Raw genomic sequence first — 9554 nt, 5'->3', positions numbered from 1 at the left:
ATCAGCTATTTATTCTTTCTTTCTCCCTCTGTATCTATCTATCTATCTATCTATCTATCTATCTATCTATCTATCTATCTATCTATCTATCTATCTATCTATCTATCTCCTATCAGCTATTTATTCCCTCTCTCTATCCATTTATCAGTTATTCATTCTCTCTCTCTCTCTCTCTCTCTTTCTCTCTTTCTCTCTCTGTCTCTCTCTGTCTGTCTCTCTCTCTCTCTATCATCTATCAGCTATCTATTCTCTGTCCCTCTCCCTCCCTCTGTCTCTCTGTCTGTCTCTGTTTCTCTCTCTGTCTCTCTGTCTCTCTGTCTCTCTCATCTATCAGCTATCAGCTATCAGCTATCTATTCTCTGTCCCTCTCCCTCCCTCTGTCTCTCTGTCTGTCTCTGTCTCTCTCTCTCTATCATCTATCAGCTTATTCTCTGTCCCTCTCCCTCCCTCTGTCTCTCTGTCTGTCTCTGTCTCTCTCTCTCTGTCTCTCTCTCTCTCTGTCTCTCTGTCTCTCTCTCTCTCTCTCATCTATCAGCTATCAGCTATCAGCTATCTATTCTCTGTCCCTCTCCCTCCCTCTGTCTCTCTGTCTGTCTCTGTCTCTCTCTCTGTCTCTCTCTCTCTCTCTCTCTCTCATCTATCAGCTTATTCTCTGTCCCTCTCCCTCCCTCTGTCTCTCTGTCTGTCTCTGTCTCTCTCTCTCTGTCTCTCTCTCTCTGTCTCTCTGTCTCTCTCATCTATCAGCTATCAGCTATCAGCTATCTATTCTCTGTCCCTCTCCCTCCCTCTGTCTCTCTGTCTGTCTCTGTCTCTCTCTCTCTCTCTCTCTCTCTGTCTCTCTGTCTCTCTCATCTATCAGCTATCAACTATCAGCTATCTATTCTCTGTCCCTCTCCCTCCCTCTGTCTCTCTGTCTGTCTCTCTCTCTCTCTCTCTCTCTCTCTCTGTCTCTCTGTCTCTCTCTCTCTATCATCTATCAGCTTATTCTCTGTCCCTCTCCCTCCCTCTGTCTCTCTGTCTGACTCTGTCTCTCTCTCTCTGTCTCTCTCTCTCTCTCTCTCTCTCTCTCTCTCTCTCTCTCTCTCATCTATCAGCTATCTATTGTCTCTCCCTCCCCTTCTCCCCTCCCCACTCTCACTTTAAAAAAAAATGGACTGCCCAACTTCCCACAAGACAACTCTTGGAAATATCCACCAGTTGCCAAGCGCCTGAATTTTGATCCCGCGGTCGTGCAAATGCTACAACACTCATAAGTGGGAGGACAGGCCGCGAGTCCCTACTTTCAGTGCCACCACCACTTCAAATGGTCGGTAAACAAACTGTTGTAAATCAAGCATTGCCTCTAAATAGAGCCAGGTTATGCTGAGCTGCCGCCAGTCACCGTGGGTCAGTTTTTTCTGCAAACAACAGAGCAAAACAGAATGGAGCCGTCGGAGAACAGCAACGTGAAGCCCGAGGCGAAAATTCCCCGTCTTTTGATCTGGTTTTTCAAACAACGTCAAATCGGCTGCAGAAAAAAAAAAAAAAAACCCCGAAGCGAGGAGAATATTCAGCTGGCTTAAAATAAGCCTTGTGGTCAGGCCATGATTACAGACGGCGAAAAATTAGATCTAGGCGTGAGAGCGTGTGCGCGCCTGGTTTTTCAACCCAAAGTATTCGCCCCTGGGAAAAAGACAGGGAGAGAGAGAGAGAGAGAGAGAGAGAGAGAGAGAGAGAGAGAGAGAACGCAGGAGCCATCGGGAAGCAAATTACAAAGTCGCTTCCCGTCCAAAACCAACTTCCAGATTTGGGACTTGGATTCCTTGTAGTTTTCACTCCAACCCCAAACCATGTGGGGTTGGCAGTCTGGAATGGCAGATGGGACGTAGAAGGGCTACACCTTGTCTGGAAGAAGCCCCGCCCACTTGCCCTGGGACAGGTGGTCACCTTTAGGAGCATCCTGAACTCATTTGGTTATGGGCAGAGGTTTCCATGGGGAAACATCTCCTCCACATCTCCTTCCCAGTTCAGGAACGTGGAAAAAGAGGAAGATCTGGAGAAGGTCTTCATCAGAGGTGGCATTCATCAGGTTCTGACCGGTTCTGGAGAACCAGTCGTGGAAATTTTGAGTAGTTCGGAGCAGGGGTAGGACTCAATTTTTTTAACAACCGGTTCTGTGGGTGTGGCTTAGTTGGTGGGCGTGGCTTGGTGGTCATGTGACTGAGTGGACATGGCTTGGTGGTCATGTGACTGGCTGGGTGTGGCCAACTCAACATCACTCACATCGAGACTCGCATCTCCTCGCCTGGCCTCTCGTGACTGTGGGGATGCTGCAACAGTTGTAAGTCTGAAAAATGGTCATAAGTCGCTTTTTTCAGTGCCACTGTAACTTTGAATGGTCACTCCACACAAGCAAAGTACCAGCCAAGGAGGAGAAAAAAAACTCCAGAGAAGTTCCAGAGACAGGAAGTCTCGTCCTGCCAAGAATGTAATAAGGGTCAACGGAGAGGCAGTTTCTGTAAGCAACACCAGAATGTTTCCTTCCTGCCTTCCTTACAGGATTAGGCCAGTCATTTCTTCTAACATCCGGTTCTCCGAACTGCTTAGAATGTTAACAACCGGTTCTAGCGAATAGGTGCGAACTGGTAGAATCCCACCCCTGGTTTGGAGAACCAGCAAATGTCGCTCCTGACTGGCCCCACCAACCCCATCTATTCTCTGCCTCCCATCGAGTCCCAGCTGATTGGCTGGCTCTTCTTTGGTTGCCCTGCACAGGAGAACGGAGTTGGAAAGCAGGTTAGTGGGGTGGGGAAGGAAGGGGGATTTTGCAGTAACCTTCCCTGCCATGGCCACCAAGCCACGCCCACAGAACCAGTAGTAATTTTTTTTTGAATCCCACCACAGGTCTTCAGGTTCTCAGAGGTCAACTTGGTTGGAGTGGAAAGTGGACACAAAGGAAGAGACGATGTGGAGGTAAGCAGGGTTACCTACGGGAGATGGTTAATGAAGTCAAGTCAACCTTATTTCCACAGAGGGAGAGAGCCACCATGGGAAAGGCTCTTCTTCTTTGTCCCACCAGATGGGATAACATATTCTCATAACCTAACACTCTCTCTCATCTGGCGGGTCGGGTAGATGTCAATCAGTCAATCCACGAATATTGGAGGGTTTCAGCTCCTAGGTTTGGAGCCAGCAGGACTAAGCTAGTAAAGATATTCCAAATCAACCAACCAACCAACCAATCAATCAATCGGAATATAGCTGGAAGGGACCTTGTAGGTCATCCAGTCCAACCCACTACCCAAGCAGGAGACCCTGCACCATTTCTGACAGTTGGCAATCCAAACTCTTCTTGAAAGCCTCCAGTGATGACGCTCCCACAACTTCCGAGGGCAACTTCTGTTCCATGGGTTGACTGTTTATTGGTTGATTGTTGGATGGGTGCAACTGGGAAAATATGGTCCTCAAGTAATAAGAGGGAGCCACCATGGAGAAGTTCCTTCTTCTGGGTCCCACCAGATGGACCTCCTTAAGAGAGGGGACCCATAGCATCTTCTGCCTCCCTTCTCTGGTGGGTTAGTTGGATGGAGTTGGGAAAAGACGGATGCTCCATTGGTAGACATTTTCAAGAAATGATTAATTTATCTAGGATGGTAGAAGGAGTCCTGCCATGAGCAGGGGGTTAGACTAGATGACCTCCAAGCTCCCTTCCAACCTTACGGTTCTATGTATGTAATTGTTGAGGTCTGCAGGCTGTCCTCCAACAAACAAAATCAATTAGAGGCAGCTGGGTTCACTTAATGACTGTCCGATTCACTTAACGGCAGTGATTTGTTTGAGAAGCGTGGCTAAAAAGGTTGCAAAATTGGGTGTGACTCACTTAACAACCGTCTTGATTAGCAATGGAAGTTTCTGACTCTAATTGTGGCTGACTCTAATTGAGGACTACCTGTATAGAAACCCTGGTTGGAAGCTGACAGGTTTGACAGGCAAAAATCATGTCCTTGGGGTGCATAAAGGATACAGGTAGTCCTTGACTTATGACCATTCATTTAGTGACCATTCAAAGCTACAATGGCGCTGAAAAAAGGGCCGTTTTTCACAATTACAACCGTAAGCGATCAAAATTTGGACGATTGGCAGCTGACTCATAGTTATGACGGTCGCACTGTCCCAGGGGTCAGGCCATCCCCTTTTGTGACCTTCTGACAAGCAACGTCAATGGGGAATCCAAATTCATTTAACGACCGTGTTATTAATTTAGCAACTGCGGTGATTCACTTAACAACTGGGTCAAGAAAGGTCGTAGAAGGGGGCAAAACTCACTTCACAAACGTCTCGCTTAGCCACGGATATTTTGAGTTTAATTGCAGTTGTACATGGTTTTTTGTTTTTTGTTTGGAGCTAAAAGGTGACCTTGAAAATCTTTGATGGGGCGTGAAAAATTGGTCCTTTTATTCAACGATCAAGTTTCTTGGCTGGAACTGCTGGATGGGAGGGAACAGCGTGATCTCCAGATCTTTCGGGAAGATCCTCAGGGATCAAGGAAGATTAAAGGCTCAGAAGAAACGCAACAGTCCCATTTTTTTGGTGCGAAGACCCCAGACAACAGCTGCAAACTTGGAGACAGGACTGGGGTGAGGGGAGCTGTAGGGTTTTCCGCTGGCAAATGCTGAAGGATCTCTAGAGGATCGACTTTCCTTCGCAAGGACAAAAACAACGGTCAGGCAGGACTCGACTTACGGCCACTTTAAGGGTCCAGCTCCTTTAAAAAAACAGTTGTTAAGCGAGTCTTGCCCGATTTTACGAAGTTTCTCGCCATGGTTTGTCACTGCAGTCGTTAAGAGAATCACGTGGTCATTCAGTAAATCTGGCTCTCCCCCCTCCCATCCTTTGTTGATTTTGCTTGCGGGAAGCCGGCTGGGGAGGGAGGGGTCACAAAGGGTGACCCCATGATCCTGCAACCAGCATAAGTACATGCCAGTTGTCAAAGGCCTGAATTTAGATCATGTGGCTGTGGGGAAATGCTGCGGCGGTCATAAGTGCGAGGACTGGACAAAAGTAGCTTTTTTAGTGCCGTTGTAACTTGGAATGGTCGCTAATGGTCAGGTGGTTGTAAGTCAAGGACTATCTGTGCGGCTGTTGCCATGCAAACTCCGCCCCTTTTGTATATCTATGTGATGTCATAGGACCTGGGCACCAAGGGGGCAGGGTTTGAGTTGCAAGAGCAGGGTATTGTTTTCATTATTTCTGCTCCTCATTGTTTTCTATTTCTGCAAATAATGTCACTTTTATTTTAATGGGAAATGAGAACAGTCAAATACAGGTAGTCTATATTCTATATTCTACTCTATATTCTATTCTCTATTCTATTCTGTTTCATTATTCTATTCCCTATTCTATTCTATTCTATTCTCTATTCTATTCTATTCTCTATTCTATTATATTCTCTATTCTATTCTCTATTCTATTCTGTTCTACTATTTCATTATTCTATTCTCTATTCTGTTCTTTATTCTAGTCTATTCTCTATTCTGTTCTTTATTCTAGTCTATTCTCTATTCTATTCTATTCATTCTATTCTCTATTCTATTCTCTGTTCTATTCTATTTTCTGTATTTTGTCTATTTTATTCTATTCTTATTGTACTCTACTCTACTCCATCCCATCCCATCTCATCCCATTCCGTATTTTCTATTCTATTCTATTCTATTCTATTCTATTCTATTCTATTCTATTCTATTCTATTCTATTCTATTCTATTCTGTTCTGTTCTGTTCTGTTCTGTTCTGTTCTGTTCTGTTCTGTTCTGTTCTGTTCTGTTCCGTTCCATTCTATTCTATTCCTATTCTATTTTATTCTATTCTGTTCTGTTCTATTCTATTCTGTTCTGTTCTGTTCTGCCAGGATATTTTTCAAAACAGCATTTCAACCTTTCTCAAAAAACGCTGCCGTTTAAAGAGGTGTGTGTGTGTGTGTGTGTGTTTGTGCATGTGCCCAAGATGGAACAAAGTTACAGGGGTTGTGACAAGGTTAAGTCTCTCTTGTTAACCCTCCTGCCAAGGAGCTAATCCCCCCCAGGGAGACTGTGCTGTGTCGCATGCTGGTTTTGCTTGCCGCCTGCAAATTTGCACACTTGTTTGGATAGAGGCTTCGCTGCAACGCTTCGGGGTTAAGTCCTGTGACATCACTGCCATTCTATTTCCGACAAACACGCCGGCGCGCACACACAGATAGAGACACATAGATACACACACACACACATGCACGTTGATGGTTTTTTTTCCATCGGGCAAGTCAGAGGTAGGAAGATGGAAAATCTAATCTATCTTGCCTTCATACATTGGCTGGACAGTTATAACGGTGGGGGGGGGGGATGACTTTGGCCATTTTTAGGGGGCAAGAACAGAACATAAAATCATAAAGCAGGAAGGGACCTCAGAGGTCATCCAGACCAACTCCCCCCCCACCCCCCTGCCGGAGCAGGAGATCTTATATACCGTCCCGGTCAAATGGTGTTGTTGTCCGGTCTATTTTTGAAAACCCTCAGCGATGATGGGGAAAAACAGTGCTGCATTAACCATAGTTCGGCAAGATCCGAGTCCACATGTCATTCTCGACTTACATCTATTTGTTTAGTGACCGTTTAGTGACTGTTCAAAGTGACGATGGCGCCGGGGGGGCGGAAATGATGGTGTTTCACGGTTAGGACCGTTGCAGCATCCCTGGGCTCACGCGATCTAAATTCCACAACAGAACAAAACAAACAAATCAACAGAGCATCGGAAGGAACCCTAGAGGTCTTCTAGTCCAGCTCGCCCGCTCCAGCAGGAGACCCTGAACCATTCCAGGCAACGGGGTTGTCCAATCTCTTCTTTGTTCAAATCCTATCTGAAATAACCCTTCTCTCCTTCTCTCCTTCCCACAGTCTGGATTTCCCTCCTGACGCTGGGCCAAACGTGGTTTGACCACATCTGTGGGCGACTGCACAGAGGTCTCCCACCCCTCCGAAGTATGCGCATTGTTAGCTATTAAAGAGGGAGTAACACACCCATCGTCCTCGGGCAGTGAGCTCATGTGTTCCCTGCGTTCTCCAACAAAAGCAATTAATTACATCGCTCTGTCATTTCTGTTCCATCTTGGAATCCGGTTTCCCGTCGCGCTATCTTGGAAGACGGTTTCCTGAGGTCGTCTGGGATGACCACGAATGGAAGGTGGGGAGTGTGCGCACCCGTAGTTGGAGAAGGGGAAAAAATGTCCGTGGTCAGAGAGGATCGCCTCCTGCTCCCAAGGGAGGCCACACTGTAGGCCTTTGTCGACCTGAATGGAAACAGGGTGGAAATGCAACCCGACCACAGAGAAGGAGATTCGTAAGTGCATTGTGATGGTGAGCTGCGCACTTGGCTGCATCGAAGAGCAAGGAATGTCTGCTGGTAATGAAGATGGATGAAGCCACTGGCCGGGCAGCTATGTCTCGGGGTTAAGGCTGGCTTGGAGTCAGCGGGGTGAGTCACTTGTCTGCAGTGTGGGTGAAGGGGTAAAGGAAAACTGGAGGAATAAGGAGAAGGGAGGGAGGGAGGCAAGGAAGGAAGGAGGGAGGGAGGGAGGGAAGGAAGGAAGAAAATGGGAGGGAGGGGAGAGGAGAGGAGGGAGGAGGGAGGGAAGGAGGCAAGGAAAAGAAAAGAAATAAGAAAGGGAGAATAAAAGTGGAAGGAAAGGAAAAGAAAAGAGGAAGTGAAGAAGGAAGGAAGGAAAAGGAAAGAGGAAAGAGGAAGGAAGGAGGGTGAGGGAGGCAAAGAAGGAAGGAAGGAGGGAGGGAAGGAAGGAAGAAAATGGGAGGGAGGGAGGGGAGAGGAGGGAAGGAAGGAGGGAAGGAAAAGAAAAGAAATAAGAAAGGAAGAATAAAAGTGGAAGGAAAGGAAAAGAAAAAGAGGAAGTGAAGAAGGAAGGAAGGAAAAGGAAAGAGGAAAGAGGAAGGAAGGAGGGTGAGGGAGGCAAAGAAGGAAGGAAGGAAGGGAGGGAGGGAAGGAAGGAAGGAAGAAAATGGGAGGGAGGGGAGGGGAGAGGAGGTAGGAGGGAAAGAAGGAGGGAAGGAAAAGAAAAAGAAATAAGAAAGGAAGAATAAAAGTGGAAGGAAAGGAAAAGAAAAAGAGGAAGTGAAGAAGGAAGGAAGGAAGGAAAAGGAAAGAGGAAAGAGGAAGGAAGGAGGGTGAGGGAGGCAAAGAAGGAAGGAGGGAGGGAGGGGAAGGAAGGAAGAAAATGGGAGGGAGGGGAGGGGAGAGGAGGGAGGAGGGAAGGAAGGAGGGAAGGAGGAAAAGGAAAGAGAATGGAAGAAAGGAGGGTAAGGGAAAGAGGAGGCAAGGAAGGAAGAAAATGGGAGGGAGTGGAGAGGAGGGAGGGAGGAAGGAGAAAAGGAAAAGGAAAGAAAATAAGGAAGGAAGAATAAAAGTGGAAGAAAAGGGAAAGAAAAAGAGGACATGAAGAAGGAAGGACGGGACAGAAAAGAGGAAGGAAGGAGGAAAAGGAAAGAGAGAAGGAAGGGTGGGAGGAAGGAAGGAAAAGGAATGTGAAAAAGGAAGGGAGGAAGGAAGGAAGGAAGGAAGGAAGAAAAGAGGAAGGAAGGAAAGTAGAAAAAGGAAAGAAAAAATAAGAAAGGAAGAGGGAGGGAGGAAAGAGAAAAGAAGAAGGAAGGAAGGAGGGAAGGCTCCAAGTTTGTCACCTTCTAAAGAATTTTGTCATTCTTGTGATTGGCAGGCCTACAGTGTGACCTCCAGGAATGGTTCTCCATCTTGGAAAGCAATGCTAAAGTACTACTTTCTAAACGAGTGTTTCTGAAGCAACTTTAAGATGTGGACTTCAACTCCCATAATTCCCTCCCACCCTCTCTCTCTCTCTCTCTCTCTCTCCACCTCCTATCTATCTGCTAAAAATTGACACCATCTCAATGGCACATAGCCAAACATCTTACCTAAGGTGGGTGATTAGCCCAACATCACCCCCAACCTTGCCTGGTGGTACCCTTTGAGTCTCGACCCTCATAAGTGACTCCATGGACACCTCAACCTTCCCATGTGAGAAGACCGGACTTGGCTCCTCCAGATGTTGAATGTGTTCTTCTTAACGTCATCATCTGCAAAGCATAAATTCTGTGCTGCTTCGCGTATGATTCTTGCAGACTATGAATAAACGCGAGTCTTCTTGGACCTGTTTCAGCTTGAGAATTCGCCACTGAAAACCTCTACAAGGGGAGAGGCCATAGAGGTGCATGTGCAACCTGGCTGATTTGTGGACTTCAACTCCCAGAATTTTCCAGCTGGGGGATGGATGGATTGGATGGGTTGGACTGGATGAATAGGTAGATGGATGGATGGATGGACTGAATGAACAGACAGATAGATAGATGGGTGGATTGGATGAATAGATGGATGGATGGATGGATGGATGGATGGATGGATGGATGGATGGATAGATGGATGGATGGATGGATTGGATGGATTGGATTGGATGAATAGGTAGATGGATGGATTGGATGAATAGATAAATGGATGGATGGATGGACTGAATGAACAGACAGA

The 9554-nt window shown here is 46.6% G+C and overlaps 1 long non-coding RNA gene across 1 annotated transcript in view; it reads left to right on the top strand.

Annotated features, from left to right (window-relative positions):
* LOC148128747 (uncharacterized) overlaps positions 1-9306 on the top strand; it is a 10923-nt gene extending 1617 nt beyond the window's left edge. The window contains exons 2-3 of the long non-coding RNA XR_015746050.1: positions 6908-7484; positions 8734-9306. This is a non-coding gene — a long non-coding RNA (uncharacterized LOC148128747). The remainder of the gene's footprint in view (positions 1-6907; positions 7485-8733) is intronic.
* Positions 9307-9554: the final 248 nt, after the last annotated feature.

The sequence above is a fragment of the Notechis scutatus genome, chromosome Z (assembly GCF_049901735.1).
Source record: "Notechis scutatus isolate UNSWTSFEM ecotype Mainland chromosome Z, rNotScu1.2, whole genome shotgun sequence".
Taxonomy (NCBI): Eukaryota; Metazoa; Chordata; class Lepidosauria; order Squamata; family Elapidae; genus Notechis; species Notechis scutatus.
Note: the sequence above shows the minus strand (reverse complement) of the source record. Positions and strands in the feature narration are given on the sequence as shown.